The sequence below is a fragment of the Xyrauchen texanus genome, chromosome 1 (assembly GCF_025860055.1).
Source record: "Xyrauchen texanus isolate HMW12.3.18 chromosome 1, RBS_HiC_50CHRs, whole genome shotgun sequence".
Classification (NCBI taxonomy): Eukaryota; Metazoa; Chordata; class Actinopteri; order Cypriniformes; family Catostomidae; genus Xyrauchen; species Xyrauchen texanus.
Genome location: NC_068276.1, coordinates 45,102,206 through 45,118,668, shown reverse-complemented (window position 1 = coordinate 45,118,668; position 16,463 = coordinate 45,102,206). Strand labels below are relative to the sequence as shown.

The 16,463-nt window shown below is 36.9% G+C and overlaps 1 long non-coding RNA gene across 1 annotated transcript; it reads left to right on the top strand.

The window, feature by feature from the left end:
• The first annotated feature begins 11,665 nt into the window (after positions 1-11,665).
• Positions 11,666-15,136, top strand: LOC127662531 (uncharacterized). The gene is made up of 3 exons (XR_007972898.1): positions 11,666-11,884; positions 13,640-13,670; positions 15,000-15,136. It is a non-coding gene; the product is annotated as an uncharacterized LOC127662531 (long non-coding RNA).
• The last annotated feature ends 1,327 nt before the right edge of the window (positions 15,137-16,463 follow it).

The following is a 16,463-nucleotide window of genomic DNA, read 5'->3' as shown; positions in this document are numbered from 1 at the left end:
TAAAGGTGTTTGAGCATTAATCCTGTGTCACTGACTTTTTTTTTTTTTTTTCTCTCCTTGTCCCTGATTTGTAGCAGAGTGTATCTACTTCAAATAACAATTGTCCTCCCAGTAATTTATTGTCATTCATTGGCTCTGTCCACTAGGTGGAAGCGCTGCTTTCTTTAATTGTGGCACTAACATTTCATTTCAGACATTGATGTTGGTGTAAGTGGATTTGGTAACTGAGGAATTATGCTTATTTGGTAGTGTTAATTAATGGGGTTAATTTAACTCCAGATGCCCCAGGTTACAAATATGTAATGTTTGATTTTGACGCTGTCAAGCTATTATTATTATTATTATTATTATTGGTTAAAAACAATACAAGTGGATTCTAACAATTCAGTCTTCTGGGGGAAGTATAGTTACAAAGACTTTAAAGGCATTTATCCTCTTCAATTTTGAATAGCTTTTTGCTGCTTTGATGGGAGAATTGATTCAAAATGATGCAGCATTTTCCTTTTTCAAATACAATAATACATGGTTTCTTCCCCTGAATTCGCATCTATAAATTTGGCTATTTATCAGTTTCTCTGGATTTTCTGTGTTTGAGTAAAAACACTTGTATGAAGGACTGACATTTCTCAATTCTGAATAAAAATGGGTCAAAATAACAAGATGCAAGTTCATATTAATTTTTAAACCCAATACTAATGTTTTAAGTGTTCAGATATTTGGTGAAATAACTCTGATTTTCAATAACCCTGATTGTCTGGGCAAGCTTTCTACCAGTCTTTCACATTGCAGTTGGATGACGTTATGCCATTGCTGGTGCAAAAATTCAATCCGCTCTTCCTCGTTTGATTGCTTGTAGCCATCCATCTTCCTCTTGATCACATTCCAGAGGTTTTAATGGAGTTCAGGTCTGGCAATTGGGCTGGCCATGAGGGTTTTGATCTGCTGGTCCTCCATCCACACCTTGATTGACCTGGCTGTGTGGCATGGAGCATTGTCCTGCTGGAAAAACCAATCCTCAGAGTTGGGAAAAATTGTCAGCAGGAGGAAGCAAATTTTCTTCAAGTATAACCTTGTACATTGCTTGATTCATGCATCTTTCACAAAGATGAATCTGCCGATTTCCAGCCTTGCTGAACTCTCTGATCCTCCACCAAATTTCACAGTGGGTGTGAGACACTGTGGCTTGAAAGCCTCTCCAGATCTCTGTCTAACCATTAAATGACCAGGTGGAGGATCAGCTGTTAAATTTGACAGCCTCAGGAACAATGAATGCTGTGCTTTTTGGTCTCAAAAACAGTATCTTTGGAGGACGTGGCTTTGGAATGAGGGGCCGTGGCGAATTCGACGATTCAGTTACCTGAAAGCTTCAGAACGCTTCCAGCACCTTTTTAATGTTTTTAAAAGATGCTATTTTAACCTTGTTTGTTATCAGATAATGGTTGGGTATAGCCACACCTTTTTCCAGTTAACATCACAATTGCTAACACATTGTTTCAAAGCAGTTTTACAGAAAATCATGCATTAACTGAAAATGCAACTAAAGTCATAGTCATCATTGTGTAGTTTGATTAAATGTGATTGTGTCTAAAATAAGGGAATGCTTAAATAATAATTGTATTAAGAACCCCAGTGAGCAAGAGGAAGGTGACTGTGGCAAGGGACACAAAACTCCATAAGATGGTTAATGGAGAAAAATAACCTTGGGAGAAACCAGACTCACTGTGGGAGCCAATTCCCCACTGGCTAAACAACATTAATATAATACCAGAATTAGTTGTTTATGTGCAAGTCATGATTTAAAATAAGTAAACTAAGTGTTGAGGGCCAGTGTTTAAACACAGATTTTGTATGAAATAATATTAATAGCTAATGTCTTTTATGTTCATCATGGATTAACTGCAGAAGTTCACATGGTATGCCATGTCCTTTGTTAGTTGGCTGATGAAGGTTTGGCAATTATTTGATAGTCTATGTATTCCATTTTAAGAGTGTTGTCCATTAATAAATTAAGGTGATGCAGGAAGAGATCAGTTTGGTGCATAGCAGTTCAACTGGCCAAGCCATCACCCACAAATTGATTTCAATACATGATCAAATTAAACTATGTCCATTTGGAATAGGGCTCTTGTTTATCTATTATAGTGTTTAATCTATTATTGTGTTTAATTGGTCATGCAACACCAAATATCAAACTGTTAGATCTAGTTTTTGAGTAAATGGCACAAAATATGTTTTAACTTGCTTGTGTGTTAACTAGCAACAGGTGAAGATAGATTATTTTTTATTTAATCCACATTTTGGCTAAATTTGAAAATCTATCACAAAACAAGTAAAAACCAGACTCTCATCAATGTGGATGATGGAACTTCACTACACAAATATGAGTAGGTGTTTGATGGGGCACTCCATTGGTCTATAGATGGCACTGTGTGATTCGTTCTATGCGATGATAGCGTTTATGATGATATATTGACAAGTGCTGAAATTGAGATTGGGAAGAATTCAACAATGTTCTTTAACTGCTGGTCAGTTTGTCCTACCCAAATCCAAACACTAATGTTAGGGGGATGGGAGAAGCTTAATTTAGTCTAGATGGCTTCCATGCCGATGGAAAAACAAATCGCATATATTCACTTCAATAACTTTTAATATGCAGATTATGGAAATGTAATAAAATAAATAATTTTGACCATTGTTTTTAAGTCAAACGTACAGTATGGTACGTGAAATCTCTTTTTATGGAACATATGGTGGAAATAAAAATAAATAATTAACTAAATTCAACAGTCTCATCCACAACGGATTAAATAGCAGTGGGTTTAATTATTGGTATGGTTATTGCTTTGATAAAATATCACTAGCTTACCTGTAATATTTTTCCTATTCCATATGGCCCTGTGAAGATTGCAGTCTTTAATCACACACTAAAGTTAGTTTTTATTTTCTCTTAAGAGTTTTTAAAATGTGTGACATGAAGACATAAACGCCTGCTATAATAATTAGAGACATTGCCTAACTTTACCTTAAAATGACCAATTTTATGAGTGAAAATAACAAGAAACAGGATGGGTCGGAAATAATTTCCTTGTCATATAGAAACAAGACAAATTGGGAGAATCCACTTCTCCAACCACTGTCCCTTGCATTGATGTAATACTACACATTTAGATTTACATTTATGCATTTGGCAGACGCTTTTATCCAAAGCGACTTACAGAGCTCTTGTTACAGGGACAATCCCCCCGGAGCAACCTGGAGTTAAGTGCCTTGCTCAAGGACACAATGGTGGTGGCTGTGGGGTTCAAACCAACGACCTTCTGATTACCAGTTTACCAGTTATGTGGTTTAGACCACTACACCACCACCACACCACTACACAAACTTCCGAAAGTTATCTTTCTTTTGCACATACATACATTGTCTCTCACTCAAACGAACATGATGAATGAGGTGGTGTCCCACCAACCAAAAGGTGTTTGTAGAGGATGTGATTAGTTCTTAAGAACACCAATTCATTATTATGAGCCAATCACAACGTCCTGCTAGTAAAGTTACGGATTCGAAAAAAATTATATATTCCGGTATCAGAGTTGACTCTGATTCTAGGACGAGTCATAGTTGAGGAATTGCCTCTTTTGGATCCGACTCTAGTGATGGGAAGATCGGATCATTTTACTGACTTGGATCTTTGAGTCTCGTTCAGCAAAATGAACAAATCTTTATTCAAGTCATTTCCTTTATTTGAGCAGAATTAAATTTCAATTTTCAATTTTCAATAGCCAAATCCCCCTTTACACGTCTACTTACATAAACTTTGATTATAGTCCCAATAAGGAAAAATGATAACACAGCCAATGGTAAACTATGAGAAACAGAAAGATTAGTTCACCTCTGGAATCTTCTTGTCCGAGTTATTTGTTCTTTTGTCACGTGACAGCCGTGTACGCTATGCACACACAGTCGCCTCAGACCAAAAGAGTTGAAAGGTGAACTAATCTTTTCTGTTCCCTGTACAGAGACTATGCGGTTTTCACATAATCAATGAACGGAGCTTGCGCAATGCACATGCACAGCCAACAAAAAATTAATGAATCACCCTGAGACCACTCGAGTCACATAAAAGGTTTGTTCAAAATGAACGACCCATCACTAGTTAGCTTTGTGTTACTTCTGACCTGTTGTACAGCCAAGAATAAATCTCATTTACTGCTCTCATTCATTAACAGCAAGGATGTAGATTTGGCTTGAACATTGGGTGGGGGGTTGCAGTGTGAAGCATTTACATTGCTTCATGATATGAATATGGGGGGTTGTACTTGCTTGTTTTGATTGGGGGTTACCTCACCCCCATCCCCCCTGGAATCTACGCCCTTGATTAACAGTGATTGTTACAGTAATATAGTAGCCTATGTTAAATTACAAGAGACGTTTTGCATGTAATAAAAAAAATTAAAAAACTTTCACTTAAACCTGCTTAAACTTATAAATAAATAAATAGGTTTTCAGAACACCCACTGCACACTGTGTATTACGTAAAGTCTATTTGACTGTGCTATTGCTATGGCCCTTAAAATGTACATTGTGTGACCAGAATTCCCGATAAATTGGGACAGTCCTCATTGCTGTGCTTCGTGCTTTTTCTGTATTGAAAAACTTGCGACGAATGACAAGAAAATCGTTCATTATCAGATCAGTATCAGATTCAGCTGTGATTTTTTTTCCGCTGTGCTGAACTCCCCCTTAATTATTATTAACTCCCTCCTACCACTGCAGCTGTCTGTCAGCCCATAAGAAAAGTTCACTTGTGCTTGAAGCCGGGGTGGGACAGATGATAATGGCACAGGTCAAGGTAATCAAATAGCAAAAATAAATAAATGCACGTGACAATAAAGATTAGCTACAGTGTTTTTATCTTCTATAAAATACCCTAAAAAATAACCCAGGTAAAGGTGGCCCACTGCAAATTGACACACAGGTAAAAAGCTAGTGAATCTGTACTGTCTGTGAGCACTTTAGACATAGAGAACTTCAGAAACAACAATAGTTAAAACCATGGGTCAAAGACACCAGAAAATGAAAATAAATGCTTAAAAAAAGCATGCATCAACTCATATACGCAACAGCCAGCATTAACCAATTTAAGAGAAAGAAGGATCATATTTTCTTTTGGTTAGGAAGTGTAGCCCTGCATTTTGGGATATATTTTCCAGAAGTAGGCTACAAATAAAATGACATTACTTTATTGTATTGTTCACCTTTTCCCGATTTACGTATTTTTTTTTGTCATGGTCATCTGGTCACCCTAAGGGTACGTTTATACGACAACGATGATCTAAAAAACAATCACCATTCACACAGATCTGCAAAAACGATTAAAAACACTGTATTATGCATGCCAGGCCAGTAGTTGGCGATGTCAGTTTGTAAAGAAATAGTACGCACCTGCGCACATAAGCATTCTTCCACAGAGCGGTGAATGCAAACAATTAATATGGTGATCACTGGTCGTAGTAGTGATGCAGTAAATCTACACTTGCTGGAGAAATGTCAATAAACTCAAAATCTTGAGCAGCACAAACAAAGTTCAGTAGTCCGCCATTGTAGTTTTGAATGTCTTGCGTGTTGTGTTGAAGTAATCGTGCGCATGCCTATAGACTGAACACGTAATACACATGTGCGACATCATCGTTTTCACAAATGTGTGTTTTTGTATGTTTACACGGAGACGATAACAGCATAGTTTAAAAAAAAATTGCACTTTGAAACCCGTTTTCAAAAGTTTCCCCAAAACACTGTGGCCTCAAAAATGCACCTCCCACTACAGCACCCCCAACATAAATCGTCTCGGCCCTGGATAAAACCGACTGCAATCTTTTATTGGTGTGACCAATCACTTGAGTTACACATCAGCCTCTCAGGAAAATTCCTTCTCCGCCAGTCTGCCACTGGTGTATGTTGGGAAAAGCGAGGGAAGGCGGTAAATCAGTTTGTTCGTATGGTTTGTTTCATTAAATTGGTTCAAAGAACAATTTACAACCATGTCCTTACTTAAACTTGTCCTCCTGAAGTCCCCGGCATTTTATCTTTAATTGTTGTAGTAAAATGGCTCATCATCACAGTATTTTCACTATTAGCATCAAATGTTGTTTATCATTCCAACATTATTTTTGACGTTCAGAATCTTTTAACAATAGTCTTACTAATATCTGTTATAATATCAGTCATTTATAATGTAATCATCACGCAGAAGTTCTATTTCATGCTGTGTAAGCTGGACGAAGTTGCATGTGTTGCATGGTATCATACTGAGCTGCTGAAGGGCTGTTTATTTGAGTAGAAAAAGCAATTGTTTTGTTTAACCCACTCAGTATTACTTTGGAAGTGGTCTTTTCTGTATATCATGTGTGTGAGTGAGTGAGTGAGTGAGTGAGAGAGAATCGGAAACATGGCTGAATTGTGGAAGTGTCACCCACTCCATCCCACTGTGTTTGTAAACTAAATCACTTGCAGGAAACAGAGGTCTATGGGGTTAGAGTTCAGTTGTGCCTCATTGACGAAGTCTCTCTTCAGAACAGAGGGTTGCTAAACAATCGTGGGAAAAGAGGAGTAGCTCTGGCAAAATCTGCCACCACTTTGCTGGATCCTACAAACGTATAAGAGTTGTACGGAATAAAAACCATACAACTCTGGACAACAGAATGAGAAGCTCAAATGTTAATAGCTAGATAACCAACTTAAACCAAAAAAAAAACATGTTCTATTTCGACATTTGAAAACATCTGCCTTAATCAACATTTGAAAATTTGAAAAGTTTCTTAAACAGGTTTCATTATTACTTCATGTAGGAATTTTAAACTAGAAGTCTGACTTCAAGTGCCTTGCTATTGCACTTTTTCAAGTAGGAAAGTCGTCACTTACCTAGCCTAACTTTAAAAGACCCTCCACCCTAGAGGGCTTGAAACATGCCTTTTTTGCCCCCCGGGTTAACAGTGGACAGCTGGAGAATTGAGCCATCTCACCACACAGGTGCAGCCACAGGTGCAAGCTGTTTAAACGTTTCAATGTGTACTTCTTAATGACAGCCTAAAAGGCACAGGTGCAAAGGCATACAAAAATTATTAGTGAAAGTCTAATTACAGAATTGCTTGTGATTTCCATAGATGCACCACTGTTGCTATTTAATCCTTTCCTTACTGATAACTTCCTTGTAGATGATTTATTATAGGCCCTACTTATTTGTACATTTGGAAATGCTCACACATGTATAGGGTCTGTTTCAAAACCTAGTGAGGCAACATATTAAAGCATTGTAGGCAGGGGTGCAGATTCCAGGGGGGATTTGGGGGGTATCAATGGAAATATATAAATGCTTAACGCTGCAAACCCCCAGCCCACCCCCCAATGTTCAAGGATCATAATTTCACCTACCTGAAGGCTCCAAAAGGTAGGTACCTCAATTATAATGCCTCCTAAAATACCTAATTTTGTCCTTATTCTAAGGATGCATCATATGTGTTCTTCCCAAGTATAGCAATCCAATAATGGGTTGTGATGTGGTCGTTGGAAAATAAATCCAAGATAGCAGATGAAGTGAGAGGAAATTTATCATAAATATACTTTTTTATAATCCATCCAATACTGAAAAGATCCATAAATAATTAAAAATGATAGAAAACTGAGTGTTTTACATTAAAACTGTGTGCGCGCAATGTCTATTTATGCAAGTTAGAGCGTTGTTCCTCTCACATCACTTGAATTAAAATGAACTACGTCTCTCTGATGTCTGCGATACTGTAAAGAAGAAACATCTTCATTCTCTGGGAGATGAAGATATTGAGAGATTGAGGGAAGGAGGTGGTCAAAGAAGAAGAGAGAGACAGAGGCAGAGAGCAGCTGAGATGTGGACAAGCATGCTGATGCTGATCTCCACATTCTAGGCAGTTGTCATGGAGACAGCTCTGCCTCCTTGGCCTGGCTGGTCTCAGCGATGTTTGTGTGAGAATTGTTTGTATCTCTGTGTGTTTGAATGTGTGGTGTCAGACTGTAATTGTGAGATTGTATTGCTAGTAGAGACTGCATTGATAGACATGGTCAGTTAAAACTTGGCATGAATGTTGATATTGTGTACACTGGTTATTTATGATCTCTGGCTGTCTTTTTTTAAAAGCTATTTGTAGCTCAGTGCAGCTGTGGTCTTTCATTCTCGTTACTGAGGCTAATGCTCCCATTTCTCCAGTTAATGCGTCTGAGCTTTATTCCATTTTATTCACTAGGCATAACTAGTGTTAATGGAGTAGTTCACTTGAAAAATTTAAATAATTTACTGTCATCATTATTCACCTTCATGTCTTTCCAAACCTGTGTTACTTTTCTTTCTCCTGTGGAACACAAAAGGAGACATTTTGAATAATGTACTGGTACTTGTAATTTCTCTCCCCATGCAATTACATTGAAGGGGACCATAGCTTCAAAAAGGATGCAGAAGCACCATACAATTGCCATACATTTTATCCATATGACTCGTGCATAATATTCCAAGTCTTCTGAAGTCATACGATAACTCGGTGTGAGGAATAGTCTGTTCTTAAGCACTGAAAATCTTCCAGTGTGTTGTTAACTTAATAAGTGCTGCCTCTGGATCATTGAGTTGAATGCAAAAATTAGAGTCTGATTTGTATATGAATTATACGGAATGTTTTTTTTTTACTTGATTCATTGAAAAGATCTGACTTGATTCGTTCACAAATTTGACACCACTAATTCTCTCATACTTTTATGTTTGATGAATGTACCAAAGAGAGCTACAAGTAGGGCAGATGTCAAGAGTTTCAGTCAGGGGCGTCGGACTGGGGGGGTAAAGGGTACCGAGTACCCAGGGCCCGAGGCAGGGGGGGCCCCTTAGAAGTCAGTTTTCTATACATACATATTTGGTACGGGGGCCCAGCAAGATGGTTTGTACCCAGGGCCCAAAATTTGGTGCTACGCCCCTGGTTTCAGTGAACTTAAATGTTCCTGAGACAAAGCTACTTTCAGATGACTTAGAATATAGTGCATAAACTGTATGAACCACTTTTATAATACTTTTAATGGTGCTTTTGTGTTATTTTGAAAGCTTGAAAGCTCCAGATCCCATTTGTTGTTATTTCACAGAATAAACGACCTGTGCCATCTTCAGATTTTCTTCTTTTGTGTTCTGTGAAAAAAAAGAAAGTCATGGAGGTTTGGAATGATATAAGGGTGCATAACTAATAACAGACTATTCATTTTTGGTTGAACTATTTATGAAGGAAATAATGAAAATGCAATGAACGGAAGAAGAGAGAGACTAAGTTAAACCCAGTCACAAACACAACGAAAGAGCGAGAGAGAGAGAGAGAGAGAAGAGGGGATAAAGGGTGAAAGGAAATCCTGACCTCAGCGCAGAACGTATTGGTCTCAACCCTCCTTCCTGTGTCAGCGGTCGCCCGTTCATCTCGTATTGTCTGTGGTTTATCACGTTCCTCATGAGCAACAAGAGAATACTTTGTTATTGTGTGTATGTGTAAGGATGTCTCAGCAATGAATTACATCAACTAACTATGTAAAATACACCACTGAAAGAATTTTTGACCACTTAGAATAGATAAAAAGAAAAACACATAGGAGCCACAACCACAAATTAAACAGACCTGGATAAAATGTGGTAAATTCTCCACTATTCTTTACCGATTACATCAGCATACCAGAAAAAAACATGGATAGCAGGCCAACAGGCAGAACATTCTGCATACTGTGTTTCATGGAATTCATGGGAGTTTGGAACAACATGAGGGGGCGCATATGATGACAGATTTAAATTTTTTGTTGAACTATAACAAGCTCCTCATCCACCCTTCAAAATTTGTTGAGACTGAAACAAAAGCACATGTCCACACACACACAAAATGAATCCCATATAGTTTTGCAATATAGTTTGACACAAAGCAAATTGTGACCCATAAACAATGTTGATTCAATAAGATACTGTTATAAAGATCCAAAAACCATCATTATGGTGACCTCATAGGGAGAATAAGATGGGATGACTTCTGGTTAGTACTAGTGATTTGATATTGACCCATTACAGTATGTCCATCTCCACATGGGAATGTCTGGAAGCCAGATTGACTTTACTGTCAGACAAAGTCTGTGGGACCACTGTATGGAAAATATACATGATTAATTTCCACATTAGTCCCATCACAAGCAGAGAAACCCTTATTGGTGTGATTTACCATTGTCTGAATGTAAACATTCATCTCAATCCTAGTCAACTTTTTGACCATGAGGAACTGTAAAAAGAACAGAGATAAAAATGTGTGTGGCAGCTGTCAATTGAACAATGTAACTGCTGAAATATTTCTGTTTTTTTGCAACCATCTCAAATGCTTTCTTCTTTTGCTTTTGGAGAGCTGCGTCCAATGAAAATATTTCCCATTTTCTGTCTAGGGGCTGATAGGAAAGAATGATGCAGACTGAATGGAGGCAACAGAGATCCATGCATTCATCTCAGAAGGGTTTGTGGGTTTCAGAATAGTACATTTGACTTAGTTTCCCCCTTTTTTTAATTCTAAAACAGTCATAATTTACTTTCAAATTTTTTCACCCTCCTTCGGGCCCATATAATGAAATGGTATGCTTTTGCTGGTGTCCCTTTAAGACTTTTATGTAAGCAACATCTTTGTATGTAAAAAATTAGATGCATCTTTTTTGCTGCACTCACACACAGGCTGCGGGTTTGCAGTCAAGTTCAATTTTGTTTGTACTCCCCCAGCTGTCAAAATCAGGCTCTTTTCAAAGCCTACATTGTGTCAGGTTCACAAAACAATTCTTACTGCCGCACAAATTGTTTAAATAGGACTGAAATTATCAGGGACCTTGTTAAAAATAAATATAGGCCACCACAAAGAAACATTGTGTCACATTCATTACAGAGGTCACTTTACTCACAGGTGGGGTGCATCAAAATAAAGCAGCAGGTGTTTTTGCATATGGTTGACAAAATGTTAATGGACTTATAAAAAGGCAAAAGGACAAGAGAGGAAAGATCTTTCCTCATCATTATACAGTTCAGTTGAAATCCAGGTGCTGCTCTGCACACACACACACACATACACAGAGACTGACTTTCCACTAGTATGAGTAGCCTACCCAGACTCATGAAAATTAGTTCATGAAAAAGTTGGCTATTTTGTACAAGTGTTTGTATGAATTTGTACAATTTCATCACGTGCATCTGCCCGGATGTCTAATGCGGAAGTAAGCATGAGTTTCGAGAACGTGGCGTTAAGGACATGCTTGTTAATATTAAGCCCTTACCCAAACCCCCTATCTAAACCTAGAGTGTGTAAACATGATAGGAAGCTGTTGTGTGTAATGGAAGCAAGTAATTGTCACGTATTTGATGGAAACGATGTCCAGCGACGTCACTGACTGAAATGAAAGTCGTATGATATCATATTAATTAGTCAAATGTACTTTTAGTCCTATGAATCCTTAAGATTTTGCCGTGAGAGTGTGTAGGAGTAGCTGACACCTTCCTTTGACACAGTACTTGAAGTGGGCGGGTATTCACCGATACGCATGTACCTGCACTTCTCTAATTTAGTCAACAGAGTACTGGCATTTTTTCTTGCCTATCACCACTTCTCAAGAGTCTCCCGGTAGATGTACCTATTTTCTTTATGTAATGTAATACAGTGGGTGATTTGATGTGGCTCGCCAATTTATCTGACCCTCCGACGGATTTTGATAAATTTGCGTCACAGTCTAAACATCTGAGCACTCTCTGTGCAAAACTCGGCGGTGTTTAACAACACTCAGCAGCATGTGCAAGCTCTCTAAAACATGATCAAGCAACTTTTAGGTAAGCACATTGTATCGCGTCTTATTAAATCAAAATGTATTCATGCAAATTGCTTAGCTGGTGCTGTCAGCTGCTTTGAAGTATTATTGTGAAGTATTAACTTCACAGCTGTTACATTTATGCATTTGGCATACGCAGACGCTTTTATCCAAAGCAACTTGCAGTGCACTTATTACAGGGACAATCCCCCCAGAGTAACCTGGAGTTAAGTGCCTTGCTCAAGGACACAATGGTGGTGGCTGTGGGGATCAAACCAGCGACCTTCTGATTACCAGTTATGTGAATTATTTTCAACAAAAGATAAACCGATGAGGGAAATCGAACCTTTAAAGAAATGCACATAAACGTTTCCTTTTATTCTCCAATCCTCAAGTATTAAGCGGGTGTGTCTCATCTCTTCATGGTCAGTCGTGCTTGTTAAAAGTGATAACGTGAAACGTCATTAAACTTGCATACACGTATATATCCTAATTGTGTTTGGTTCTGTAATCAGACATGTGTCAGAGTTCTCAATCCCAAACATTATCAAATCAGTTTGTTCTCTGCTTACCAATAATTATCTGCACAAATCTCTCATGCACAAATTTACCATATGTGCAGGACAAGAAAAGGCTAATTTTCCCCTCCTGAGTGGGAGGATAATAGATAAAAAGGAAGAACAGGCATTGCATTTTTTCATTATTTTATCTGTTAGATTGGCATTGTTTTCTTATGTGGGTTAATATTGTCAAGGATATACAGACTTTAGCAGATCTAAATGTTCTTGCTCTGTTTGCGTAAACAATAACCCTACATTGTATGTTTTTATTTTCAATGTAATGTTAGTCGAAACCTATTAGTTATTTGAGGGTGTTAGGTCAGTTTTGTTCTTTAGACATAATTTTAAAAGGAATTTATGGCCAGACCTTAAAAAATATTAATTAAATACCCCTGACTATTTTAATGTAAACAAATTAACAGTGTTTTGTTTGTCATGTTAACATGTTAGTTACAATGAAAGTGTTTGGTAAGAAAAATATGGAAAATATTTTCATCTGGATAATCTAGCGAACGAAGAAAGCAGTTGAAGAGCCCTGCAGTATAGTAACCCCCCAAATGTAGTTATTTATTTTTAAATAAACATATATTGTGATCAAAAGCAGACTCACATTATCATTTATCAAAATAAATAAATAATTCTAATTTAATACTATATCATGGAGAGTACTTGCACTTCAAGCATTGATTTGACAGCTATTTAAATCACCATGCAGTGGCCAAGGTTACTCATCAAGGATCCACAGTGAAATGGGGGATTTGAACTCTCCAATAATGAGTGCTTTAATTAGTGCTAAGTATCAGAAACTTATATTTAAACCAATTCTTTAGTAAGCTTCCCTGTTGGGCCTGAATTTTATTATAATGTAAGATTTTGAGGAACACTGTCCAAAAACATATTTCTTTGCATCGAGATGTTTCACCTTTTATATATATATATATATATATATATATATATATATATATATATATATATATATATATATATATATAAATCAGTATTATCCTGTCTTGAGGATGGCACATTTGTGGGGTGACCTTTCTCATTTTCTCCTGTGGTGGTCCACAGAACAATTTGCTGTATTTCGTCAGTTTCAAATAACTTGAAGAGTTTGGCTGTAGATAATGTGCCTCTCTGTCTTTCTCAAGAGATACCCTAAAGTGAAAAAAAGGAAATTGAGGTAAAATGCTTCTCTAATTTTTTTTCTACCATTACAGGAGCTATAGGAGGACAAGCCAAGCATGAGAGGTGAGTTAGAGAATGTGAGAGACTGAGGATCGTATTGAATGCATCTTATTTTAGCTCATTTAACAAGGAGAAAGCTACTGGCCCTCAGCCTCTGCTCATTAGCAGAGGAGAAGATGCATTCAGAGGGTAGAGGATAGGGGAACGTGAGAAAGAGAGTGGGACAGAGTGGATGGGACAGGTTAAGTAGTAGTGTCTACTTTTTTCCCTTCTTTTTTATTCAGGTCTTGAGAGGTGCTCATCAGCTCTTCTCTCCAAATTCTCTATGAATTTGTTCTCCATGGTTCTCCGTGATCTTTCTTTCTTTCTTTTAACCAACATGGCCTTTCAGTTTCTATGGTAACACTTTACAATAAAGGCTGACATTAGTTAACAACATGAGTTAACATGAACTTACATTGAACAATACTTTTACAGCATTTATTAATCTTAGTTATTGTTAATTTCAACATGTATTTGTTTAAATTTTTTAATGCACTATGAAATAACACGTACAAATAATGAATATTTGTATTTTTATTAACTGACATTAACAAAGATGATTAAATGCTGTAAATGGTCATGATACTTAATGCATTAACTAATGTTAATGAATGGAATCTTATTGTAAAGTGTTACTATTTGTATTTGTAGTTGAGGTCACAACAGCCTTTTAATGCAGTCAAATGTTTTTATCTCTCTTGTTCACAAAAAACATTTGCATAGTAACTTGCAGTGGATAAACATATATGGGATTATGCAAATTTGCAATTAAATGAAATCAGAAACACTGTAAATATAATCCGCTCAGCCCATGTCAGCACATCGAATCTCGAACATATCTATCACTCAACACAAGACAGAATATGTGATTATCGAGCACAGTGGTCACGGTGACAGTCGGGGAGTTGAGAAAAGGGTTTGACTTGGGTCAAATTAACCATGGTGTTACTATAGTAACATGGCGTAATAGTAATAATGTTTCATTTTGTGGTTACTATGATTTTAATACAAAATAACATGGTTATTCTATTGTGTACTGTTGTAAAACCAAGGTTAATTTTAGGGGTAGGGTCTCTGGGACAAAATAAATTAACAAACTACTATGTAATTAGGAGTGCAAATAGTATCGAACACTGTAAATATTTGCAAATAGCCTCTGGCTTTAAATAAATCACAGCATTCATGATTTGATAATTGCCTTAGGTCATATCACATTTAAATTTTATTTTACATTTTTAATCGTTCAGCCTTTATACATTTTACACTTGTGCTGTTGTTTTGCAACACTTTTGTTGTTGTTCATTAAATAATCCTCTGTGACTTCATATATTTGCACTTTTCTGTTTATAGGTCATGCAGAAAACAGAATATAAACCCTTCTGCTGAGGCAACAGCTCCCTTTAAACTAAACAAACATCAAATAACTGTCAGGGGATGAAAAAGAAGAACCCAAATACAGACAATAATAAACACAAAAGGGTTTTTATTGAGAAACAAAAAATAAATAAGAAATACAAAAGGTTCAGGCAAAACAGAACATGAAACAAAAAAAAAATGAAATACAAGAACAACCCAGACTGACAAGAAACCACAATCAGACAGAAGCCACAAGGAATGATACAACTCAGAACAAAGAACAAGGAAAATATAAAGAGGGACGAATCAAGAGGCAAACGAGAAGGGCAGGGAATGAGGGGGCGGGGTCAGATAACAAGCAGAGAACAGAAACAGTCGGGGCAGAGAAACATGAGAGACAGAATACAATAAAACAACCAACTTCTTAAACTACTTCAAAGAATTCTCATAAACAAAATCCTCCTCATGCAGCAATGACAGCTTTGCAGATCTTTGGCATTCTAGCAGTCAGTTTGTCCAGATACTCAGGTGACATTTCACCCCACGCTTGCTGTAGCACATGCATCAATGTGGCTGTCTTGTCAGGCACTTCTGACGCACCTTACAGTCTAACTGGATCCCACAAAAGCTCAATGGGGTTAAGATCCATAACACTCTTTTCCAATTATCTGTTGTCCAATGTCTGTTTCTTTTTGATTTTCTGTTTCAAAAGTGGCTTTTTCTTTGCAATTCTTCCCATAAGGCCTGCACCTCTGAGTCTTCTCTTTACTGTTTACATGAAACTGGTGTTGAGTGGGTAGAATTCAATTAAGCTGTCAGCCGAGGACATGTGAGGCATCTATTTCTCAAACTAGAGACTCTGATGTACTTATCCTCTTGTTTAGTTGTACATCTGGCCCTCCACATCTCTTTCTGTCCTTGTTAGAGCCAGTTGTCCTTTGTCTTTGAAGACTGTAGTGTACACCTTTGTATGAAATGTTCAGTTTTTTTGGCAATTTCACGCATTGTATAGCCTTCATTCCTCAAAACAATGAATTAATTTCTAGAGAAAGCTGTTTCTTTTTTGCCATTTTTGACTTAATATTGACCTTAAGACATGCCAGTCTATTGCATACTGTAACATTAACTTTGTGTTTGTTTTTGAGTTGTCAAACGTCATTTAATGAAGTTTTTCTAGTACCAAATTAGCAATTTTTTATGATTACTCAAGGATAATGTGTTGGAGTGATGGCTGCTGGAAATGGGGTCTGTCTAGATTTGATAAAATATTTTTTCAAATAGTGATGGAGCTGTTTTTTAAATAATGTTCTGACTATACTTTAGTTGTTCAGTTGAATGACACTTTGGTGAATTAAAGTACTAACTTCCGTCAAAAACAGCAAATTCTGTTCATTATTTATATATATATATATATATATATATATATATATATATATATATATATATATAATATAGGCT